At 43.1% G+C, this 21,886-nt stretch overlaps 1 protein-coding gene across 1 annotated transcript in view; it reads right to left on the reverse strand.

Moving 5' to 3' along the window:
• The window catches only part of rhobtb1 (Rho related BTB domain containing 1), a 57,996-nt gene that overhangs the window by 35,428 nt on the left and 682 nt on the right, over positions 1-21,886 (reverse strand). The window contains exon 2 of the mRNA XM_002937104.5: positions 12,731-12,823. The gene's annotated coding sequence lies outside the window, so the exon portion shown is untranslated. The remainder of the gene's footprint in view (positions 1-12,730; positions 12,824-21,886) is intronic.

A 21,886-nucleotide genomic window follows, 5' to 3' on the forward strand; every position in this document is an offset into this window, starting at 1 on the left:
GGTTTATTTGTTAATAGAACCAATGCAGTAGGTGAAACAAGTGCTACCAACTGAATGGTTGCTATAATTTATTGGAACTAGAGCAATATTTTTTTATTTTCAACGTTATTGAAACCAGTCAGGACCTGACCAGCCCCACTATATGAACATATCTTCAGGGGGTTCATGCAGGGACAACTGCCCCGGGCCCCAGACTGTTTCTGGGATTCTACAAAGCAAGCAGTTATATACATTAGGGTATACCCAACAATCTCCATAGCTGCCCACAGGTCTTTCTGTTTTTGGGCAGGGGCTGCAACTGTAGGGCAGTGATTATAGGAAGGCAAGATGGTGTCAGGGGAAGGAGCTGTAACTGAGATAGGGGGTATGTTAAGGCAAGGTTGTTCCCACAAGCAGGTTGGTTCTCCATATAGATAAATAGACCTGTAAAAAAATTCAAAGGGGACAGTAAAAGCTGCTGCTAAAACTCCTCCAGGCCAGGACCTGCTCCTGTCATTCATTATATGTTTTTTAAGTCAATTTTTGAGGTCATTTGAGGGTACTGGGTGCTTATTGGAAATAGGTCATGGAAACCAGACAAATCAATCACTTGTGTAAGCAAACTAAAAAGGAGGTTATGAGATTCTGGTCACTGTTACAGAATGGTACAGGAAGGGGACCCAGGGCTATTAGTTTTGTTATTACCCCTCTAAAGGAAGTTCTAACACAGCTTTAGTACAGTCTATGCTGCCAAAGGCCGAAGCCCCCAGCATGTACCCTACCAGTTGGGTCTCCGACAGATGAGACTCCACTTCTTCTGGGGACAAACATAATCTCCAGCATCTAAAGGAGTTGTATTCTTTTGCCAAGGATACTTATTGTAATCTCACACTGTCTGTCCTTTCAAGAACCTTTCAGGGAACCATAGTTACACACCCAACAATATGTGTCTTTGACATGCAACTTACAATTAATTCTTTAACACAACTCAAACAACATGGAAACAAGTTACCTTCTGGGAAGGACACTGGGTAATTATTTAGGAGTGTAACCTTAGACATTAATGTCAGTAGAAAGCCTTAAATATTTAAGAAGGAGGAAAAGGGAGCAATGCAAACACCTTTTGTTGCTATTTTTGTCCCTCGCTCACAATGGTGCGTGCAACTAATACGCACTGCTTACTCGCTCATACTGTTACTGCTTCTCATTCTCGTTCAGGGACCCTAGTGGTTGCAGTTTCTGCTTATGAAGTTTTTAAAGCATTGGTCTATAGACCTCTCCAGTTCAAGAACCTTGCCCCTCTATGGTACAACATTTTTAAGGCCCACTCATAAGGTGATAGAACAAGGTCACATGAAGTGTATATCCGCTTCTCTCAGCCCTGCACTTATCGGCATGGATGGGAAAAGCGGATCCAATTCTCTATGCAGGGTCGAACTGGGAGATGCAGGGCCCACCAGGGCTACCTCCCCAGGGGTAGCATCCCCAGCCGGGCTCCATTGCCCAATGTGCCCCCCCCCCTGCAGGGGCCCCTTCCTCCCCTAAGTGTGCATAAGTGAAACGCGTGCCGATGGGGGGATTGGGGGGACGAGAGGGGGACCCCAGCGTCCAGGGGATTGGCAACAGGCATCGGGTCTTGCCCGCCAGGGCTCACCAGGTATTCTCCCGGTGTCCCAGCAACCCAGTCCAACCCTGTCTCTATGCTCCTCAGTGTGCCTGTATTAAATACTACAGCAACTGTCTGAGTGCGGGCACACAGAGCAGAGCGGATTGGAGGTCGGCATGAAAAACGCAAAAGTGAACGTAGATTCTCCTTTATTTACCTTTAAGCTGGGCTTCCAGGAGTATCTAGGAGAGTATATAGAAATTGTTCATAAATGCCATACCCTAACTGGTCTTTAGGCTGGGTTCCAGCCCCTGCTCTATTCCTCCCTCCCTGGGGGCTGCACCATACTTTTGGAAAGCCATTTTTGGGGTACATCAGAAGGTACGAACAGGGTCAGACTGGGGTATGCAAAGCCCACTGGGCCTGCTCCGGCACCAGGTGGGGATTGGGCCTTGGTCGGCAGGGTCCACAAGGGCTGGGGTCCTGCTGGCCCTGTCCAACCTTGGGTACATAGATGTATGTGTATATAAGTGTCTGGTTGCAATCACTCTCAAAAGGGAACCACACCAAACAAAAGGGGAAAATTGGGGTGCCTCTACAAAGCACCAGGGTATCCCATAACCTACAGTGTCCAGGAGTGCATTATTATTATATAATCCAAAGTGCCACTAACCTGTAGATTACCAGTGTGCCCAAAAAGTGCTGCTTGACTGCTGTAAAATGCTGGCACGCAGTTTTGTCAAATACAAATGCCAATGATCACATATTCTAAAAACATTACATTTAGAGAGCTGCAGGCTGAGAAGGGGTTTTGAAATGGAACTGTAAAATGAGATGCTGTTCCTTTAAGTTTCAGTTCCTGTACTGTATGTGAAATCCATTTTAGACACAGGAAGAATAAAATGTCATCATGCCGCTTCATTTCTGAGAAAAAACACAGCTTTCAGGATATATCTTTATGCATCTCTCTAGCACAGTCACCTATGTCTAGTATTTTTGTAGCAGCTTCTTGCCATTACTGTAATCACCTTAGAACAATGCGTAATAAAAACAAAACCTGTTTGATATTTGGATTCCGGAATAAAGAGGTCTGAAACTACTGACATTTAAAATGTTAATGTATTTGATCTCTGTAGCATCTTGTATAAATATATAAGATCCCAGACAGCTTATCATGGTCCCCTGCCTGTGTCTGGCGTGATGCTTCCATGGGATCATACACAGCAATGGGGAAAGGCTAAAATACTGTATAGGAGCAGAGCTTTGTGCAGCTATAATTACTGGGATCCGCCCAGCCTTTGTATAGGATTAACAATTGTAACTCAGCAACAGATGGAGGGTCACAGGGACACCCTATCCCTACTATACCTGCTATCCCACAGCCCCAGTCCCTTCCCAGAGGCTATTATCCCCCCACTGCTACTATAGGCACCATCTCTCCCTACTATTCCTGCTATCCCACAGCCACAGTCCCTTCCCAGAGGCTATTATCCCCCCACTGCTACTATAGGCACCATCTCTCCCTACTATACCTGCTATCCCACAGCCCCAGTCCCTTCCCAGAGGCTATTATCCCACTGCTACTATAGGCACCATCTCTCCCTACTATATTACATTACATTAACATTTATTTATAAAGCCCCAACATATTCCGCAGCGCTGTACAATAAGTGGGTTACATACATTGGACATACAGAGTAACATATAAAGCAATCAATAACCGATACAAGAGGTGAAGAGGGCCCTGCCCAAAAGAGCTTACAATCTACTATACCTGTTATCCCACAGCCCCAGTCCCTTCCCAGAGGCTATTATCCCCCCACTGCTACTATAGGCACCATCTCTCCCTACTATACCTGCTATCCCACAGCCACAGTCCCTTCCCAGAGGCTATTATCCCCCCATTGCTACTATAGGCACCATCTCTCCCTACTATACCTGCTATCCCACAGCCACAGTCCCTTCCCAGAGGCTATTATCCCCCCACTGCTACTATAGGCACCATCTCTCCCTACTATACCTGCTATCCCACAGCCCCAGTCCCTTCCCAGAGGCTATTATCCCCCCATTGCTACTATAGGCACCATCTCTCCCTACTATACCTGCTATCCCACAGCCACAGTCCCTTCCCAGAGGCTATTATCCCCCCACTGCTACTATAGGCACCATCTCTCCCTACTATACCTGCTATCCCACAGCCCCAGTCCCTTCCCAGAGGCTATTATCCCCCCATTGCTACTATAGGCACCATCTCTCCCTACTATACCTGCTATCCCACAGCCCCAGTCCCTTCCCAGAGGCTATTATCTCCCCACTGCTACTATAGGCACCATCTCTCCCTACTATACCTGCTATCCCACAGCCCCAGTCCCTTCCCAGAGGCTATTATCCCTTCTCCTTACTATACCTAGCAGGGTCAGACTATGGGGTGCAGGGCCCACCTTCACACACAGGGCGGCCTTCACACTGCAGGGCCCCCCACCCATCCGACCCCCTCCCCCGAGCGCATTGGCGGAAGTAGACCAGGGGATCTCTGGAGCGCCCTGCAGGGATCGGTTCTGGGCTGCCGGGGCCCACCAGTTTTTTTTCTGTGCCCCAGCGGCCCAGTCCAACCCTGATACATACTGTACTATCCCACAGTCACAATCCCTTCCTATAGACTATTATAGTGACCATCTCTCCTTACTACACCTGACAGCTTAGTACTGTAGGTTAAAATTCAGAGCAGAAACCTGAAACACAAAAGAAGGGCGCTGCAGGGTACAAACCCCTGTATCATTTAAAAACGACACACACACAACCAAAGGGCAACTACAATTGTTCGGCAATATCCCTGTCACAATAAAAGTTAATTGTATGATGAACTTTTCTTTTAGAAACTTAGGTGTAGATTTCAGACACCTGAAAGCCTCTTTGGGCAATAACACTTTCAAACAAAAAACAAACACACATACTGCAGTTTTTGTGTAACAGAGATTGATTAAAGGGCACATTCTCCACACGGTGAGGTAATGTGATCTCTGACCCTTCTCGGCAGGTGCTTTATGTTACAGTGGGTAGAACAGACACAAGTCACGTTTGTCTCTCAATTTACATTTTCTTGTGAAATTGCTGCAGGCCAGCGCAAGGTGAGAACAACAATTGCCAGGTGTTTGGAACAAAACAGCACCAGTTAATCCTGTGTCTGGCTCAGTACAGTATTTCTGCTGATGCTAAGTAACCATAGCAGCTACAGGTATCACAATTCTGACCTAATATTCCACATATCCCGCAGCGCTGTACAATAAGTGGGTTCCATACATTGGACATACAGAGTAACATATAAAGCAACCAATAACCGATACAAGAGGGGAAGAGAGCCCTGCCCAAAAGAGCTTACAATCTACAAGGAGAAAGGGTTGAGACACAAAGTGTGGAAATAACTTATATTTAGATAAGTATGGAAGTTTTCCATCAGTCCCTCAACATATTTTCCATGTTATCAGTTAGGTAGGTGCTTCCCACGCTGACAGATAAAAGCAGTTACAGTTTATCAGCAGATACTCAGTCATAAATTAGAACTTCCCATAATGGAGACGGTAGGGAAATGTACCAAAGTGCAGGAAGCCAATCTGGGTGAGAGGGATTCAGGTGACTAGAATAGCCCTGTGAATTAATGCAGGCCAAGAATCTGCCCCTAATGCTCTTCTGTCAATGCACCTGGAGCAACTACTTCTGCTAATTTGCTAAAATTCGTTTTTTTTGTCGTATAAACTATGGTATAAATTTGACTTAAACTCGATCATTGTTGTATTTATAAAATGTCACTTTCATGGTCGTTTGAAAATTCCGAGTTTACATTTGAAAATCTTGAATTTTCAAGCCAAAAGTGTTGTTAGAATGTTCATTTCCATGAATCCTCCTTATTTTTCCCAAACAGGAATTGCTCCAGCAGCCATTTTAGGAGCATTGTCACTCTTGGTAAACAATAATGTGTTTAAGTTTCACTTGAAACTGGGTCAAATAGAAAACAATGGTGGGTTTAACTTCCCCTTGAAAATGTGTGAAATAGAAAACAAGTAGGGGATTAATTTACCCTTGAAACTGGGTGAAACAGAAAACAATAAGGGGATGAATTTACCCTTGAAACTGAGTGAAACAGAAAACAATGAGGTGATTAACGTCACCGGCAAAATGTGTGAAATAGAGAACAAGGAGGGAGGTTAACTTCCCCTTGAAACTGGGTGAAACAGAAAACAATGAGGGGATTAACTTCCCCTTGAAACTGGTGAAACAGAAAACAATGAGGGGATTAACTTGCAAAACGGCAGGGATACGGACTGTTTATCATTCCTTTCTTTTATCACTCTTCATTCAATGGTTTAACCATAACTGGATAACTAATAGTTAGTAGAGTAAAGAGTGATCCCACTCCAAACTTTTTCATGTGTAATGAAAGATAATACAACTCTAAGGACAAAGACACACGTGGAAATTTGTAGCCCGCAAAATGCCTTGTCCTTCTCTAACACTGAAATCGCCGCCAGTAAATGACATAACTCACTGTGGTTCAGCTTATCACGGGGAAATGGCTGCTTTCACACTTTCCTGCGTTTAAGCCGACTAGCTGCAAGTAATGTAATTTACTGGCGGTGATTACAATGTTAGCGAAGGACATTGAAGCATTTTTGGGGAGATCTTTCACCCGTGGTAGTGAATTTTTAATGTGGGCGACAAATTTCCCAGTATGACGTACATTGTATATCCAATATACATTGGTTTTTAAGTTATTTGTAAATGTAGTGGAGGAGAACTGACTCCTATTATATTATTTCAAGCATCTGAACCAGAGAACAAAAAGGGATTAAAAAAGCTGCTTTCAATAGCAATTACAATTACAAATGACTTAAATGCTCTTTAAACCATTCTGGATTAGAAAGGCCCCCTTCTAGCTAGGAGCAATACCAGTCCCTAGTGGTGTTTATATATAAGGGACCAACTGGTGGAAAGAATGCAGGGTGCCTTAGTAAATTGCCAGTTATTGACGGTCACACCTGGCTCAGATTATCAGCTGCTTTCCAGGATGACATTTACACAGTACGTTAATAGGGTGAGGTTATAAATAATTGCAGAACAAAGGGAAGCCAAGGCCTAATGATCTACTCACTAGCTCCCTAGAAGGGACGCCATGGTGACTATTTTTTTGCAGTGTATCAGCATCGCTGTCAATGTGCCCTGTAACCTTAGCGTGCCTTCAGTCTAACTAATAGCATAGTTCCACTATAGCTAATGCCGCACAGGGGCTGATTGGAAAAGTGCAGGCTGAGAATCCGCCCCAACTTGCCATAATCGATGCAATTGCATTCGTACTTTGGCTGAAATCGGACACAATTATGCTTAAGTTTTCTAAGTGTGTCCTCTTTTCGGCTAAATGGCGTGTCTCTAGGCACAACACTGGGAGCCCTGGAGCTACTGCCACCTATTCAGACTTTATTTGTTCTTCTTCTGGTTCCACACCGGGACTGATCTTGGTCTGTAGAAAAGTGCAGGCCCAGTACTGACATTATCTTTCTTCCTTGCCTGCACCTGGAACCATTGTGTCGGCCTGGGTGCAGACACAAGCGGCAGATATCGGCACTCAAATGTGAGAGTTTGCATTTTGTAGCAGATATGTGCCCCATGAGCCGACACCACGGTTCAGGGTGCAGGCAAAGAAGAAAGATAATGTCAGCATTGGGGCTGATTCTGGGCCTGCACTTTTCCACAGACAAAGATCATTCCCGGTGTGGTACCAGACTGAAGAAGAACAAATCCAGTCTGAATAGGTGGCAGTAGCTCCAGGGCTCCCAGTGTTGCAGCAGAGTTGTGCCTAGAGACACGCCATTTTGCAGAAAAGATGCCAGTTGCACTTAAAAAACTTATAATTGTGTCCGATTTCAGCCAACGTACGAGTGCAATTGCATAGATTATGGCAAGTTGGGCACAACACCCCCCGGTGACCACAATCATGTAAGAATTATGGGAAAATTTGCATCACATCCCCTTCCCTGCCAGGTCTTACATGCGAGTGTCTGCTGCTGATAGTTTGCAAAAGGTGTGAAAAACTTATGTGACTAGAGCGGCTATAGAGGAAGCAGATCCTGCGACCCAGGCCCCCCCGCTACTGGGGGTCTGCTTACTCTATAGTTAAACCACTGGTATATACCAATTTTTTAAATTACTTGGGGAGGGGGTCTTGCCTGAAATCCAAGTATAAGCTAAGGAGGATTCATGAGGACAGCCAGGATTAATGATAATTCTGTCCCAAGCATTTACAGTATGAAGAGCTTAGTTGTGCGTAGAGCATCTCTCCGTGACAGAACAGTGAGAAAAGATCAAAGGAGAAATCACTTAATATTGCAGTGAATAAGTGAATTAGGATGATAGCTGCCATACGTGACTTCCTCCTAATGAGGTTTTAACATTCTTAGAGAAACCAAACCTGAAACAGAGAGGGGAAATATTTACAGCACCTTACTAAATGGCTGGGGTAATAAGTACAGATGAGTTCCTCCCAGTACTTGAATGAGTACCAAAACCCCAAATTAGTACGCTTTCACATAAAGTGGGGCATAGGCCTATAGCCTGGCCAAGTAGTCAATCTACCTCCACTATGCCTAGCTATTGGAACTGTGCCGTAGAAACATTCCCCTACTACTTGCCCTAGTGGCAAGCACACCTCCATAAGGCACTAACCAAATAGATGACCAAACATAAAACAAAACTTATAGGGTGTGCTTGGTCACCGGTACAGAAAGAGGTTTCTCTTTCATGTCTGTTCTAGTGGTGCACAAGTTGACCCAAGACCTGTGGGACCCCTGGGTTTACCCGCGCTTAGACAGGTTCTGGTTGAAATTTGGATGACCACAGCTGGTTTAAGTTGGGTGTGGGTCAGACTGGGGAACTACACTCCTCCTCTGCTCCTAAAGATTCCGTGTATTGGAAGCAGAAGTGTGTATGTATTGAGTAGAAATGGGGACAGGTTGGGTGTGGGTCCTACAATGACAATATTTTGTGGATTAGTGTCCTACAGTCAAGAATCCTCCCCCTTAAGTACTACTACTAGCTGAAGCCATATTCTGTTACATTTTATACAATTCTCTGGTTCTAAGCTCCTATCTCCTGATAGTATTAGGGGTTCCACTGATATGTGTGAAAGCTGCAATGGCTTAGGGCAGGGCTGTCCAAACGGAGCCCCATGAACTGGACGTGGCCCTCCAAAGGATATTTATGGCTCTTGGTCTGCTTAAAGGTTCCATAGACCTCTTAATTGTATGACTTCAACAATTCATTTAAATTTAATTTGACCCACAAACATTCTATATGAGAAATAGTTGACCCACTACATAATAAGATGGACAGTACTGGCTTAGAGCAGCTATTGCCAAGCCATTGATCATCCTGAAATGGTGCTGCCAACCTTTCCCTATGACTCCTATGACTTTGTTTTAGTTAAATCAATGTTTCTCTTTTGTATTGGATGTTGATTGGTCTTTGAGTGAAACCTACGTTTCCCATCCTTTAAAATTATCTCTTGTTGTTGTTTTAAATGAAATTAAACTCCCCTCTCCCTAAAAATGGCTGCCAGTGTGTTCCGCTGCAGCCCACTCTCTTAATATCATAGGATCTTATCTGGATGAACACAGCAGGGGTAAAAGTGCCTGCTCATGAACAAGTCAGTTATCAGTGTGAGTCAACATAGAAATACACCTACGTGAATGCTCAAATAGAGATACATGTGTGGGGGGAGAGTTATGTATAACGAGGGATATCATATAGGAAATAGCTGCTGATAAAATATCCTTTATTGAGCAATATAAACTTGCCACAGAAGGCATTTCAATTGCTGGGGCTCCCCCCATGGGAGGTAACTGACCTATTAAATCAAGTGCTGGGGTGTTTTTTTGGTCTGGAAGTGATGACCAAGAAACCATGAAGAAGGATAAGGTTCGCCACGTGTGGAATACATTAAAGAAACCAGCAAAAATACTTTATCAAGTCAAATCCAAACATCAAGGGCCCCAGGAGTGTAGAGGGCTGAATGTCGGATCAGCTGACCCATTAGAATATTTTATGTCTGTTCTGTGAAACGCATTCGCCATGGGCTAACAAGGTGTTTGCAGACACAAAAGCTGATCTGCAATATGTGGACACAGCGGCTTTTGTGTAACAAGTAAACACTACTTCTAGGAACAGTGGCGGGGAGGGAAACATGAAACAAACACATTTTTAGAATTTCATTACTTTTTTTTTTTAAAAGGGAAATGCACCCATGTTTAACGGATACCCAAGAAACAGAAATTACCCCTTTAGGAGGATTTGTTATAGATTAATCAGAACCCTTGTCTCCTGGCTTAACGCAACATGGTTTCTTTAATAATAAATGATATTAGGTTCTGCAGAATTTAATTGGTACAGAAGGGTAAAGGCAAAATGATAAGAACAGTGGGACATGTAACAAGCATACATAATGCCATACTAGCTTGTGTCTCAACCCTTTCTCCTTGTAGATTGTAAGCTCTTTTGGGCAGGGCCCTCTTCACCTCTTGTATCGGTTATTGATTGCTTTATATGTTACTCTGTATGTCCAATGTATGTAACCCACTTATTGTACAGCGCTGCGGAATATGTTGGCGCTTTATAAATAAATGTTAATGTAATGTAGCTTGAAAAAGCAAAGCATTTGTCACTAAATCATTAGTATCCGGGCAGATTGTGTTCAAGAAATCTTTGTGGCCCAGAGGTTCCAGCACCATTGTGTAACAGCTCCCTCTAGAGGGCAATCTTTCCTCTCTGTAGACACCTTAATATACTCATTATTAATAGTTAGTTTTAGGATAACTGTTTTTCTATTTGTTATTATTAGGGAATGCAAAAAAAGCATGCAAAACAACTTGGCAAGTTTCATTGTTTTAAATGCCTCTCACAAGCATTATAATACATGAATAGACTACAATAATAAAAGGGGCTGGGGAGTATTTTCTAAAGCAAACAGAGGTTCTAATGGCTTGCCACAGGCTGTTTATGAGAGAGACTTTTGTATAAAAGTAAGATAACCCTATTTAAGTATCCAGCTTGCAAGCTTAATTGACAATCAGGGGTTTATTCACCAAAGGCTGATGATTGTGAGACTTTTATGAAATGCCTTTATAGATTATCTAGCCGTAGAGGAACATTTCTGGACATCTCTATGGCCCAAGCAAGGTAATTCTTATAGCGGTCAAGAGAGTGTGATTTGCGGCTAAATCTCCCAAAGTGCCATTGAGCACAAACCCAGCCCCTAAGATTGAGCGGTTTGAGGAACCCAGACTCAAGGAACCAGTTAGGGGGGGTCATAAAGAGGGAAAATATTTCTGAAAGGGCAAATTAGAAAAGGGCCTGGGGCCCACAACTTCAGGGGGCTTAAAAATCTAACAACATCCTTCATTGATCAGTAATTCTACATGGGGTTTCATTTTGTAGGGCTTCTGGGGGGAAGCCATGCATAAAAATTATCTATGGCCAGAACCATTTTGACTGTTGACTATGGTTAAATGGGGAGTGTCTTTGGGATGAAAAGTGCCCACATCTCCGCTGCCCAGTTTTTCTCATTCAAGTCAAAGGGAACCGTGGGAGGCCAACACCGACAATATTCAGCTGAGTGAAACATGCCAGATTCCCTGTGTAACATTAGCCTAAGGCTCAGCGGGCACAACAGACCGGCAGGGGTTTGTTTAGACAACAGATGACAGATTGCTGAATACAGCAAGGCACGACTATAAAATAAAAACCAGGACCGAAATGAGTGGTAAAAAATGAACAATTGGATTTTATTTGGTGATACTGAACCATTTACACTATTTCTTTTCAATGAAGGGTTTGTGTTTGATTCCGTCGTAGGGGGATCACTAGGTCGTTGCCCACTGTTCAGCACCATGGACAGCAGGCACTCTCATGGGTAAGAAAAGGAATGGAATATCTCACTAATCAGTCAACTGCATTACCCAGTAGCAAAACAACAAGAATGAAGAGCAGCTGGGTCGGTCTGACCTACATTCAATAACAAAACCCCCAGCAGAACATTCTAAGCAACTCCTAATCATGTGCTATTGATAAGCCAATAGCACTTCTGTTGGTGTATAAAGATATTAGGATACACTGGTGGGTGCTATTACACCCACAAACCTATATTTTATATCTTTAAAGCTGTCCATTTGTGGTCAAATCAGGTTGATCCGGTCATTCAGCCCTCAGTTTACATGGGGCTTGTGCAGACCCAGAAGCCTATAGGATTTTCCAGCTTGCCCAATTTGTATCTGAGTGTCATTGTTTCTCTGCAATAATTGCTGATTTATTAAAAAGTGGCCAAGTGGACAGCCTAGATCTTTCCTAGATGCTTCTATGAAAGGGGAAATAGAAATAGAATAGATGCAGCTTTGTGTGCCACGTACCGGACAACCGAGGGTAGAATCTGTGATAATAATCTATGTCTGTCCTCAAATCTGTTTTAAAGCTTGAAATGATATGGTGTAGCTGACGGACTCACCAAATGACCATTCAGCGTATTTAAATCACCAACAATTAACCTGCATTCTAGACATACAGCTTTATATAGAGAAATGGGACTAAAAAAATGTATCTTCAGAACCTCTGTTTGGTTGCTAGAGTTAAAAAGGACCCTGGCAACCTGATGGTAGATTAAATAGCAGCTTATATAACTCTCATGTGTAATAAAAATAATTGCCCAGGAGCAGTAACCCATAGCAACCAATACAATGTTTGCTTTTAATCAGTTGACCAGTAAATGCTACCTGCCAATTGGTTGCTATGGGTTACTGCACCTGGGCAAACTTAGTGCCTTTTATTACATAAGCTCCCATAATGTTGCAGCTGATCCAGGAATACCATTGTTTACATCCTAAAAGCTAGTTTTCCTTTAAAGTGCTATCCCTAAATTACCAGTTTCCTTCCTGCAATACAAGGGCCGCCCAAATCTCTCCAAGTCAGCCTTGGCTTATTAGGTGCTTTAATTGCTAAATACTAAATCAACTATATACATGGCATTAACCGCTAAAAGTCATTGTGCATAAAGTACCAATAACTTGGAGATCCAGAAGAATCTGTATATATAGATATATATGTTCTTACCTCAACAGAGAAAAATATAGACTCCATCATGCAGAAAAGGGATAGAATGAATGTGGAAATAGGAATCTTCTGTTATTCTGTCCCGTAAGCCTCCTGCAAGTGAAACAGAAAGATCTAGTATTTAACACTTGGCCAAGATAAGTTTTCTAAAGTAAAGCGGTGCCAGGGAGCGAGCGCGAGCACCGAGGCCCGTGATGTCACCGGGCAATCTGATATCAATAGGGGAATTTCATGCGTTTAACCTTTGTAACCTTGGCCGCAGCCGTGATGCAATATCATTTCGGTTTTTATTCCCTTCAGTGCAGTTATTTATGGCTTAGGGAACAGAACAATGCAGTCTTTTTGTTTATTCAAATACAGTGACACGCCGTGCATTATTTATTGTGGGTCAGGCAATGTTAATCATGGCTACAAACAAAAGCGAATGGCACTCAGGACTACAAACAAGGGTATAACCCTTAAAAGTTTATTGCGGAGGTGCAACGTTTCGGGGCAATGTGACCCCTTTATCAAGGGGTCACATTGCCCCGAAACGTTGCACCTCCGCAATAAACTTTTAAGGGTTATACCCTTGTTTGTAGTCCTGAGTGCCATTCGCTTTTGTTTGTAACTATAGTGCTTTTGGAGGGTGCCGATCCCTTCAGCAGTGTGCACCGGACAAAAAAATTTTTGGAGTGTTAGGGTGTGCGGATAAGGTCTCTGTGATCCAGTAACAATGTTAATCATGGCACCAAGTGTACATTGGGGCATTTGGCAGATTATATAGGGCAAATAAAAGTTCATTTAATAAGAGCACTTTCATTTTAAAGGAACAGTATACCTATACACACCTTTGCTAAAAAATAGGATATTATACAGGACTTGTGTTTAAATTACATTCTGACTATTGTATTAATAATAAAACATTAAACAGGGCAAACCTCTCCCTAATCTAAGCAGCAGTCTTCGGTGCAGCTCATTATCAGGGGTTTCTCCCTAGACTGGTAATTAGTTTTACCAGTTCCTTTGAAGCGACAGGTATATTCTTGTTTAGTGTCAGAAATAACAGAAACCATAAATATTTTTATGGGGTATTTTTTATTTCTAAATGACACTGTTTACATAGCTAATAATTCCCTCTACCAATTAAACTTTTATTCTTGAACCAACAAATGTATTTTTAGCTGTAATATTGGTGTGTAGGCGCCATCTCAGTGCCTTGTGCCTCAGTCTGAGCTTTCAGCCAGCGCTACACATTAGAACTGCTTTCAGCTAACCTATTTTTTCTCCTACTCCCATGTAACTGGAGGAGTTCCAAGCCGGACTTGGATTTCTTACTATTGAGTGCTATTCTGATACCTACTGGGAGCTGCTATCTTGCTCCCTTCCCATTGTTCTGCTGATCGGCTGCTGGGGGTGGGGGGGATATCACTCCAACTTGCAGCTCAGCAGTAAAGTGTGCCTGAGTCTGAGCTTTCAGAAGGAGCCAGCGCTACACATTAGAACTGCTTTCAGCTAACCTATTGTTTCTCCTACTCCCATGTAACTGGAGGAGTCCCAAGCCGGACTTGGATTTCTTACTATTGAGTGCTATTCTGATACCTACTGGGAGCTGCTATCTTGCTCCCTTCCCATTGTTCTGCTGATCGGCTGCTGGGATGGGGGTGATATTACTCCATCTTGCAGCGTGGCAGTAAAGTGTCTGGGCACTCGGTTACCTATAAGAACATCAACTGACCTCATAGAATGTTAGACTTCTCGTACAAGTTGTATAACATACTGTATATCAGGGCATGGGCTGCTTACAGGCTGAGCTGTGTGCAGAGCGTGCCAGGAGCAACAAGACATTACTTAGAAATCATTTCAGAGGTTTAACCTCTGAAATGCTGCTTTGCAATACAATTCTGCTAGAGTCAAATTTGGAAAAATATGTTAATTATTTTTAGATTGTGGCCGGCGTATCTACATCACTGAAGGGTAACTCTCTATCACTGGCCCTGCCTACATAGAGGCCAACAAAGCAGAATGGATAATATAGTGCATTTTGTGTTTCCCTTATAACCCAAAGGGCTTAATGCAACCTAACAACTGACTTTCTTTTCTATTTTTTTTTCTTTTTACTTTTTAATGGTTCTGTTATTTTCCTTGTGGCATTCCTGCATTAATATTGGCTGGCCAAGGATAATGGCTGTCACATGCGGTTCCAGCAATGCCCTTGATATTAAAGGGACCAGAGAGAGAACGCCAAAAAAAAAAAAAAAATGAAACTGTTTTCTATGCATTTACATATAATGTAAGGTTAGCCTTCACCGGTACAAAAATGGGTCTTGGATTTAGTTTATAGAAATAAGTAACCGTGGGTGAAATAGGGCCTGTGTTTATACAGCAACAGATAAGCTGTGTAGAATACAATGGTTTTAGTACTTAACTAGGGGGATAAGCAAGGGTCAAATGCTATTCAGCTCTCTACAGAACTATGGAATGGATTCCTATCTCATATATATATATATTTATATGTTAGGGCCACCCCTGCATTCCGTGGTTTAGTGCCATGTGTTTTATCTCCTGAGTGTTTTCTGACTCCCCCGGTGCAGCACAATGCCCGGAAATTGCTTCCCATTCACTGCGATAGCAACTGCCTCGACCTACGAGTGCGCTCCATAGGTCCAGGAAATTGCCACTAAAGTGAATAGGATACAATTCCGGACACATTGCTGCCTGTGCTGAGCTGCTAAATGCTGGGGAGCTGCTGCCCTTTATATAAAAAACAAATTGACTTTAAAAGGGTAAGTTAACGTTTAGTATGTTCTAGAAAGGCCAATTCTGAGCAACTTTTCAATTAGTCATCATTATTTATTTTTCATAGTTTTTGAATTATTTGCCTAATTCTTCTAACCCTTTGCAGCTTTCAAATGGGGGTCCCTGATCCCCAAGCCAAAGAACTATTGCTCTGTGAGGCTACAGTTTTATTATTATTGTTATTTTATATTACTTATTTTTCTATTCAGTCCCTGTCCTATTAATATATCTGTCTTTCATTTAAATCCCACCCTGGTTACTAAGGTCATTTGGATCCTAGCAACCAAATAGCTGCTGAAACTCCAAGCTGGAGAGTGGCCGAACAAAAACTGAAATAATAAAAGAAGATAAATAAATTTGAAGCAACTGGACTTGTTTAGTAATCATTCAATGATTACTAAACAAGTCCAGTTGCTTCAAATTTATTTATACTAGATATACCATGACCTGGATGAATGAAAATCTTCATAGACAATAAAAGAAGACCGATTGCAAATTGTCGCAGAATATTACTCCCTACATAATACTAAAAGTTAACTCAACAACCCCTTTATGGCATTACTAGAAAATATAAACTAGTTATACCAGTTTAACATGTATATCCCTCCTGCTGGCCTACTGTAGGGACTGTTTTTAGGATTCTGCAACTGAATATTTTTGTGACATCATTGCCTACACATGACATCATTGTCTACACATGACATCATTGCTTACACATGACATCACTGCCTACATATGAGACAGTTTGCGCCAGTATTGGCAGCTTCTCCCCCAACAAAACCACCTTCTCTGCTGGTTGTGCAGAGACTCTCTGACTAACACTCAGGCCTCACTCCAGCCAATAGGATGGCATTTCAAAGTTAGGCCCAAATTTCACCAAAAAGATCCATCTAGTATAAATTAGCATTAATATATACACCCTTCAGTTGTACAGAGATATGACAAATAAATATATATAAATAGTGAGTGAGTGTTTTAGGGGGCCGACTGTCCCATTCTGTCTCTGGCCTTCAGTTCCTATAATAATAATATTTAGGAGATTGTGGCTCGACCTTATAATGTTCTGCTCTGATGCGCGCTGTTAATTAGACGGCAAGAAAGATTATTCATCATTTAAAGGCGCATTTCTCATTGCTTTGCAGGTTTCCCGAAGTTGCTTATGCCGCCGCACTACAGAGGGGAATAAAACGCTTGCACGTCAGTTTCAGCGCAGATTTCTTGTGTTTATCTGTTGGGCAATCAATAGAAGAATAAAAAAGACAGCATTTTAGCTGCTGGCTCAGCACTGCTGCGAGAGCATCGACGTATTGGCGATTCGCTAAAAATTCCAAATGATTGCAAATCAAACAGTGCAAACAGGACTGGTCTAGGCATTCGCATTGCATTAGATAGAAGGACCCCAACTTTATACAATTATGCCTATACATTGCCCCCCCCCAAGGATGTTGTTGAACTACATCTGCAGAGTTGGATTATTACAGAGGGTTATTGTTCTTTGGGTGCAATGCTGACCTGCATAAAGGCCTACTATGGGTGTCTTGCACCCATTAATGTACCCCACCTTACAAGTCCAGCCTTCTGCAGCACAAAGACCCTTGCTAAGTGTAGGGTGGGATGCAAAGTGGAAAAAAAACTGCATTGGGACAGGGGCTTGCCTTGGGCAACCTCAACTTTGCACTGCAGAATTGAGCACAAAAACCTGACCTTCTCCCATGAATACAGTGCTGCCTGCATCTTGTAGCTGCCAATATCGGTCCCTTGAACCGATTCGGCAGCTTATCGACCCATGTAGGGGCAGGAATGAGGGGCCTGCCCGACAGACATTTGGCCTGAAATTGCCCAGATATCGATCAGGCAGGTTAAAAGATTTAGTCGGATCGGGAACTGCATCGGCTCGTTGATGCGGTCCCCAAACCGACTGCCCCATTGCCGCCATTATAATTAGCCTACATTTTCCCCGATATCGCCCACCCGTAGGTGGGGATATCAGAAGAAGATCTGATCGCCTGGCGACCTTGCCAAGTGAGCGGATCTTCACGTGTATGGGCACCTTTACTCAGAGACAGAGGACAGTACGTGAGAGCTTGCTAGCTTGGGCGCCATTCAGATGCACAAACAAATGATCACCTATGGCAGGCGTTAAGTACAGGGCTGCAATGCACCCAATAGAGCTGAACTCACATTCCCGGACACAAGATTTAGCACCCCTAGCGCTTGGGTTTGGGGGGATTAATGTTATAAAATGATAGTGAAAAATACTGCAGAGATCACAAAGTGCCGCTGACCCTGAGGGTAAGTAGCTATGCAGGGAGCAAGGGTAATGATAATGCAGAATTATAATAAGAATAAGGCTCAAGGAGAAAGCACTAGCATTAACCTTGCGGTGGGCTTGAAATAGAAAATATCTATTCAAGGTAAATACAGTATAGTGATGTCTGCACAAAGGAACGGGCTGTGCTATAGCAGAATTGGATATCAGACACAAGTACACATAATGTATTGAATATATATCCTTATATAGAGGAAATATGATCTGCTCTAGCCTGTCCCTCTGATATAGGAAAAGAATAGAATAAACCCTGCTTATTCCTGCCCAATATAACCCCCTGTACGCCCCCTGAGTGGCCAAACTCAGCGACACTTAAGGTCCCTATACACGGTAAGATCCGCTCGCTTGGAGAGATTGCCAAGCGAGCGGATCTTCCCCCGATATCCCCACCTACGGGTGGGCGATATCGGGGAGCTTGAATTTAAAAAAAAAAATAATCCGATCGTTTGGCAAACGACCGGATTATGTAGGCGGCAATGGGCCAGTCGGTTCGGGGACCGCATCAACGAGCCGATGCGGCCCCCGATCCAACTGAATCATTTAACCTGGCCGATCGATATCTGGCCAATTTCAGGGCAGATATCGGTCGGGCAGCCTGCTCGTTTCTGCCCCTACACGGGCAGATAAGCTGCCGAATCGGTCCAAGGGACCCATATTGGCAGCTTCTATCGGCCCGTGTATGGGGGGCCTTTATAATAAAGAAGCCCAGTATATTCCAATGTGAGGTAAGGATCTGATATCTGGAAACCTTGCAGTTCTCCTCTTTCATTAACTCCAGTAATTAACCCATTCTTTGCCAGCAGCCGTGATTTCCTTCTATTCAGCGACATTTAGAAATTTAAGGGGTGATGTAATAAAATGCCTAGGTGCAAACCAATCAGCAGGTTGCAAACCAGCAGTCAATCAGCAGGTAGCATTTTTTGGTCACCTGTTTAAAAGCAAACATCTTATTGGTTGCTATATGTTACTGCACCTTGGCGCCTTTTATTACATATAGGGGATAGAATCTACATTTTGCTGTCACTCTGTGCCAGAGATAATGTTGTCGGCAGGGACAGTGTTAATGCCCTTAAGGGCACAGTAATGTAAACAATAAGTTTTTATATAGGACAGTTATATTTTATAGCTATTAAAAAAGCATGTCAATTGAAATGCTATTTGGTTGCTGGGGGGGTGGTCACTGAACCGGGTAGCCAAATAACTATTACACTATGAGGCTACAATATTATCATTATTTTTTGGGAACTCCCCTATTTATCTTCCTGCCTATCACTGAAAGCACTGCCTTGATGCTAGGGTAAATTGAACCCTAGCAACCAGATTGCTGCTGAAATGCCAAACTGGAGAGCTGCCGAACAAAAAGGTTATATTGTTTAGATTCCACAAAGAAATGAATATTAAAGACCAATCACAAACTGTCTGCCTCATACTAAATATTAGTTTAAAGGTAAAATACCTCTTTAATATATATGAAAGCAGCAAAGGCTTGAGTCTTGCTGTAAAATAGATCATATCTATGGTATGGGCTTTTCAGCATTGCATTATTGCACATAATTCTCTTTATGATGCAATTAGGATAGAGAGAATCTTAATGACTTGTCTGATTATTGAGGAAGTGCTGCAATAAGGAACGGATTTAAATCCAGCGTGTCACTGATTTTGTCATAATTATACAGGCTAATTACCGGGCTACTAATGGCCTTAGTATGGCTTTGTTTGCTTATACATGTTTTCTTTTTATCTATCTATCTATCTATCTATCTATCTATCTATCTATCTATCTATCTATCTATCTATCTATCATCTATCTATCATCTATCTATCTATCATCTATCTATCTATCTATCTATCTATCTATCTATCTATCATCTATCTATCTATCATCTATCTATCTATCTATCTATCTATCTATCTATCTATCTATCTATCTATCTATCATCTATCTATCATTTATCTATCTATCTATCTATCTATCTATCTATCTATCTATCTATCATCTATCTATCTATCATCTATCTATCTATCTATCTATCTATCTATCTATCTATCTATCATCTATCTATCTATCTATCTATCTATCTATCTATCTATCTATCTATCTATCTCTATCTATCTAAGGTATAACTGTAGAGGATGCTGTCCCTGTAACTGCTGGGGGCCCAGGAACTATAGGGGGCTTAGTAGGGCACTGACTGAAGCAGTGGGTGTTCTAATCTAATCCTATTGGGTTTAATTCATGTTTAAATGATTTTTAGTAGACTTAAGGTATAAAGTTCCAAATTACAGGAAGACCCCCAATCTGGAAAGCTCCAGATCCCAAGCATTTTGGATAATAGGTCCTATACCTATATTATGCTTTATACACCACCAACATATTCTGTGCACTCTGCATCAGCCCCTGCCCCAGTGGAGCTTACAATCTAAGGTCCCTATCCCATTCCCATCAGTCCCTGCCCCAGTGAGCTTACACTCTATGGTCCCTATCACATTCCCATCAGCCCCTGCCCCAGTGGAGCTTACAATCTAAGGTCCCTATCACATTCCCATCAGCCCCTGCCCCAGTGAGCTTACAATCTAAGGTCCCTATCACATTCCCATCAGCCCCTGCCCCAGTGGAGCTTACAATCTAAGGTCCCTATCCCATTCCCATCAGCCCCTGCCCCAGTGAGCTTACAATCTAAGGTCCCTATCACATTCCCATCAGCCCCTGCCCCAGTGGAGCTTACAATCTAAGGTCCCTATCACATTCCCATCAGTCCCTGCCCCAGTGGAGCTTACAATCTAAGGTCCCTATCACATTCCCATCAGTCCCTGCCCCAGTGGAACTTACAATCTAAGGTCCCTATCACATTCCCATCAGTCCCTGCTCCAGTGAGCTTACAATCTAAGGTCCCTATCACATTCCCATCAGTCCCTGCCCCAGTGAGCTTACAATCTAAGGTCCCTATCACATTCCTATCAGCCCCTGCCCCAGTGAGCTTACAATCTAAGGTCCCTATCACATTCCCATCAGTCCCTGCCCCAGTGGAGCTTACAATCTAAGGTCCCTATCACATTCCCATCAGTCCCTGCCCCAGTGGAGCTTACAATCTAAGGTCCCTATCACATTCCCATCAGTCCCTGCCCCAGTGGAACTTACAATCTATGGTCCCTATCACATTCCCATCAGTCCCTGCCCCAGTGGAGCTTACAATCTAAGGTCCCTATCATATTACCATCAGTCCCTGCCCCAGTGGAGTTTACAATCTAAGGTCCCTATCTCATTCCCATCAGTCCCTGCCCCAGTGAGCTTACAATCTAAGGTCCCTATCTCATTCCCATCAGTCCCTGCCCCAGTGAGCTTACAATCTAAGGTCCCTATCACATTCCCATCAGTCCCTGCCCCAGTGAGCTTACAATCTAAGGTCCCTATCACATTCCCATCAGTCCCTGCCCCAGTGGAGCTTACAATCTAAGGTCCCTATCATATTCCCATCAGTCCCTGCCCAATGGAGCTTACAGTCTGAGGTCCCTAGGTCGCTATCACACTCACATGGATCAATTTAGAAGCCAATGGACATGCTGTATGTTATTGTGGGAGGAAATGGCAGAACGTGGAGGACATGAATTGAAGGACCCTAAAGGACCCCAGCACTTCTAACCAGTGAACCACTTTGCTTTTAGGCTAATGTCACCCTAATGAATGGAATACGCTCGGGTGCAGGCACATGTAGCCGATATCCGCATAAAAACGCAAGAGAATGCAAAGTCTCACGTTTTTATGCGTATTTCGGCTACATGTGCCTGCACCCGAGCGTATTCCATTCATTTGGGTGCAGGCACAGGTGGTATTTTTGGCAAGTGTATACGCCTGGTCTGACATTAGCCTTAGACTAAAGAGACATTTAAGAATTCCACCCTTCAGGCGCATTATGCAACCTGTATTTGGGTTGGATCAGACACTATTGAAGCCAAATGCTGGCTATTTACACCACAGAAGGGAATGGGTGCAGTATGGCGCTACCCGCACAGCTCCCCGCAGGTACAGCACAACAAGTGCTTTGTTATTG

This window comes from Xenopus tropicalis, chromosome 7, assembly GCF_000004195.4.
Source record: "Xenopus tropicalis strain Nigerian chromosome 7, UCB_Xtro_10.0, whole genome shotgun sequence".
In the NCBI taxonomy this organism is placed as follows: domain Eukaryota; kingdom Metazoa; phylum Chordata; class Amphibia; order Anura; family Pipidae; genus Xenopus; species Xenopus tropicalis.